Source organism: Macadamia integrifolia, chromosome 14 (assembly GCF_013358625.1).
Source record: "Macadamia integrifolia cultivar HAES 741 chromosome 14, SCU_Mint_v3, whole genome shotgun sequence".
Lineage (NCBI taxonomy): Eukaryota > Viridiplantae > Streptophyta > Magnoliopsida > Proteales > Proteaceae > Macadamia > Macadamia integrifolia.
In genome coordinates this window covers 1,500,224-1,505,309 of record NC_056570.1, presented here as the reverse complement: position 1 = coordinate 1,505,309, position 5,086 = coordinate 1,500,224, and positions in this window count along the sequence as shown.

Genomic DNA, 5,086 nt, shown 5'->3' with positions numbered 1-5,086 from the left:
GATAGTCAGAAGAGAGAATGAGAGGGGGGAGAGAAGACTACTGAAGGAGCCTACTTACTTGAATCAATGCTTGAACTTGAAAAAAAAATTGCTCCACGGCTCGTGATCTTGTCACCTAGATCTAAGCCTAGAACTATAACTTAAAAAATTACAACTCAATTGCATAAATCTTAAACATAAAAGGGCTGAATAAAAATAAAAGAGTGCTTGCATTAATTGAAATAAAAAAAAAAACTATTACAAAAGTGATTGAAGAAAAGATAAAGAAGAACTAAAACTAAAGAGAGAGCAAGAGAAAGAGAGAGCAACTAAAAAAAAACTAGAAGAAGAATGAATTCTCTCCCCTCCTCTTACATGAGTTGTATTTATAGAGAATGGGGAGGTAGAGTAAATAATTTCTCTTTCCTAAAAGAGAGAAACCCACAATTGGTTGTGAAATCTTTTGAGTCCAAAAGTGCTAAGGTGGAGGAGAGAGAAGAGAGAAATAAATTTGGAGAAATTTCCTATAATTTTTTTGCTTATTTTCTTTCCTTCTTTTTTTCTAATTTATTTTTCTTATTTTTCTCCCTCCAAGGAACGATTTTCTTCTTGCTTTATGTGATTTGGACAATCTTTTGGTGGGTGATGATGTGGAGGAGAGAGAAGATTTGGACAATCTTTATTTCTCCTCTTTTTTTCTCTTTCCTTTTTTTTTCTTCTCTTCTCCACGATTTTCTTTGCTTCTAATTTGATGTGGAAATCCCATCCATGACCTTAGTGCTTTAAGTGAATGAAAAGCAGGAAATATTCAACAAATTCTCTAAAAAAAACAACCATGAGATTCGAACTTGAAACCTCTTGGTAAGCAAGGGAATTTTGCACACCATACCTCACCAACTACACTAGGTAGTTGTTGTTACCAAAAACAAATCTTCAATCACTTAAGGATGTGGTCCATCGATCCTTGTTGGCATTTGGAGTATTCCTTGTACCTCTGAGACAATTGCAAACGGGTTGGTTCTGCATCTTGGTTCAGTTCTGATCCATTATTCTTTTTCTGGCCTGAAAAGAATAATCATTTGTACGGGTGACCAAACGAATGCGTACTTTTAATTGAACATGTCCATCTTACTCAGAATTTCGTCCTCTTCGCAACCATGGAAAGAAATAGGACCTCTTTACGTGTAAAATTGAAGATATAGCGCCCGATAATCCTTAAGGCCTTGAAAATATAAAACCTGCAAAAAGAGAGTAAAACCCAAGGTAGCTCCATTCTAAATATGTAAAATGCATGTTTTATACCCTAGATTTCACACATAAATGTGCTCATCAGAATTCCCCCACACTTAGACTTTGCTAGTCCTCGAGAAAAACAAAAAAAAACTAACTCACTTTCGTAGGAATCACGGTTGCACTTAGCATGTGTAACAAGCCTTTAAACCTCTAGGTCACCCCTAGTGGACGAGTTGTGTCTCGTGAGTGTTTGCAGTGAATATACACCCAAAATTCAGAATAAACAAATCCCAACTTTGGCTAAAGGTAAGGCTCATACCGATCCGGAGCAAAGATAATTTCTCTTACAAGGGGCCCCCACACTTGAACTTTTATTACCCTTTATCAATTCTAGGCACTAGCATATTTCTTAATTTGGAACTCACCTCGTCTCTTCCAAAACATCCTTATCTTAAGGCAAAACCACTTGTGAAGAAATAGGGAACCAATGACTAAGGCGTTGGAGTGTTTTTGACCAAACATGTTACCAAGCAATAATGACATTTGCACATTTTTTTCCTTTTTTCTTTTTTTTTTTGAATAATAAACTCTATTCTACTCCACTACTTTTGGCTTGAATAACATGGTGGAGCAAACACCAGACACCCAAGTTACTATGTAGCTTCGCTTTTTGCATATGTCCACAAAGGTAGTGATGCTAGAGTTACTTCAGAGGTTTTCTCCCAAGGAATTTCGATCAAGACACCACGCTTCCTGAGGCGCAATGCCCTGTCTAGTTCCAAGGGAATCAACTCTTATTCTTCTTTATACCACATTTCCACATTTCATTTAAAATTGTGCATTTGTCAACCCATGCCAAATTAAAAAGAAGGTCTCAACTCCAAATCAAAAGTACAAGGAACCCACAGACTTACATATGGTCCATCACCATAAAACAGGGGTCTCTTATTTTTCAAAAGAAAGTCCCATCTCAAGACACATGCTTGTTTCTTTCTTTCTCAACAGGGTTTTATACGTTCAAAATGGGTACCTTCGTCAAAATTTTTATTTTCATACATCAAGCATCCGAATGGTCTGATCATTAGCCAAAAGCCAAAGTAGGACTTCATCCTTAGCAAGCTCAAAAATAAAAATAAAAACAAACAAAACAAAGTGAAAAAAAAAAAAAAACTGGTTTCCCTCCCCCACACTTAAGTCTTGCAATGTCCTCAATGCATGGAAAGAATTAAAAACAAAGACAATGCAAGGGGGTCATACCTGATTAAAAGTTAGTCATCAGTGTAAAGAGGTTCATGGAGATCCATGACCTCTTCACTACTAGTAGTAGGAAACTCGAGGAACGGTTTCAAACGCTGACCATTAACCTTCGAAATTACCCCTGTTCCTGGATTCAAAATCTCCACAGCCCCATGGGGATATACATTATGAACAATAAATGGGTCATCCCATCGGGATCTAAGCTTACCAGGAAAAAGATGCAATCGAGAGTTGTACAATAAGACCTTATCACCAATTGCAAAAGATTTACGCAGAATGTGTTTATCATGGAAAGCTTTGGTCTTTTCCTTGTAAATTCTAGAACTTTCATAGGCTTCATTCCTAAGTTCCTCCAACTCAAATAGTTGGAGCCTACGATGAATTCCCGCATCAGACAAATCAAAGTTAAGCTTCTTAATGGCCCAAAAGGCCTTATGCTCCAACTCAACTGGTAAGTGACAAGCTTTCCCATACACCAAACGGTAGGGAGACTGGCCAAGGTCAGTCTTGAATGCAGTCCGATGAGCCCACAAGGCACCAATGAGCCTAAGGGACCAATCCTTACGGTTGGGATTAACAGTTTTCTCCAAGATTTATTTGATCTGCCTATTAGACACCTCCACTTGGCCACTAGTTTGGGGGTGATAAGGGGTCAATAACTTATGGGTGATCCCATACTTTTTCATTAGGGCCTCAAAAGGCCGATTACAAAAATGAGTACCCCTATCACTAATTATTGCACATGGTGCACCAAAGCGGAAAAAAATGTTCTCTTTGAGAAACTGGACCACCACTTTGTGGTCATTAGATTTACAAGGTATGGCCTCTATCCATTTAGAAACATAATCAACGGCCAAAAGTATGTACAAATTCCCAAAGGAATTAGGGAATGGTCCCATAAAATCGATGCCCCATACATCAAATATCTCAACTACCAAAATAGGGTTGAGGGGCATCATGTTCCTTTTATTGATACGGCCAAAAGACTGGCAGGCAGGGCAAGCCTTGCAAAAATCAAAAGCATCTCTAAAAAGAGTGGGCCAATAAAATCCGCATTGGAGAACCTTTGCGGCAGTCTTCTTAGGTCCAAAGTGTCCACCACATGCATGATCATGACAAAAAGAGAGAATGGAATGTTGCTCATGATCAGGAACACATCGTCAGATAATCTGATCTGGACATATCTTAAACAAATAAGGATCATCCCAGAAAAAGTGCTTAACTTGGGAATGAAACCTATACTTATCTTGGATGGATCAATGATTCAGAGTCACACCTGAAACTAAGAAGTTGACAATGTCAGCAAACCATGGTTCACTGGACATTGCAAATAATTATTCATCTGGAAAGTTCTCGTTGATTGCAGAATCAACAGTCAAGGAATTGGGAAGCCAGGATAAATGGTCTGCAACTAGGTTTTCAACTCCTTTCTTATCCCTAATTTCTAAATCAAACTCTTGCAAAAGTAAAACCCACCTAATGAGACGGGGTTTGGCATCCTTCTTCTGAACTAGGTATCTGAGGGCAGAATGATCAGTATACACCACCACATGTGAACCAACTAAGTAAGACCGAAACTTTTCTAATGCAAACACAACAGCTAAAAATTCTTTTTCAGTAGTTGTATAATTGAGTTTACATCATTTAAGGTCCTACTAGCATAGTAAATGACAGTGGGTAACTTATTAATCCTTTAACCTAAAACTGCTCCTATGGCAAAATCCGAAGCATCACACATCAATTCAAAAGGTTCAGTCCAAATAGGTGGTTGAACAATGGGTGCATTGGTCAACTCCTTCTTAAGTTGCTTGAAGGATTCTAGGCACTCTTTGGAAAACTCAAAAGTTTGATCTTTGGCAAGTAATGAGGTGAGAGGTCGGGCTAAATGACTAAAGTTCTTAATAAACCTTCTGTAGAAGCCTGCATGCCCTAGAAAGGACCGAACATCCTTAACAGATTGAGGTGGTAAATTATCAATTAAATCCACTTTGGCTCTATCTACCTTAATTTCCTCCTTGGATATTACATGGCCTAAAATAATACCAGATTTAACCATAAAATGGTATTTCTCCCAATTCAAAACCAAATTCTTAGATACACACCTTTTCAAAACTAGGGAAAGATGCTGAAGACATTCAGAACAGGAATTCCCATGAATTGAAAAGTCATCCATAAATACTTCTAAGAATTTTTTGACCATGTCAGAAAAAATGCTCATCATGCATCGTTGGAACGTAGCAGGGGCATTGCAAAGCCCAAAGGGCATACACCTATAAGCAAATGTTCCATATGGGCATGTAAAAGTGGTCTTATGTTGGTCCACTAAAGCAATTGGGATTTGGTTATAGCCAGAATATCCATCAAGAAAACAATAGTATTCATGTCCAGCTAACCTCTCTAACATCTGATCAATGAATGGCAATGGGAAGTGGTCCTTCCAGGTTGCCACATTTAACTTCCTGTAGTCAATGCACACACGCCATCCTGTTTGGACACGGGTAGGGATCAACTCATTATTGGCATTAGGAACTACAGTCACACCAGACTTCTTAGGCACTACGTGAATTGGGCTTACCCATTGGCTGTCAGAAATAAGATAAATTATTCTATGATCCAA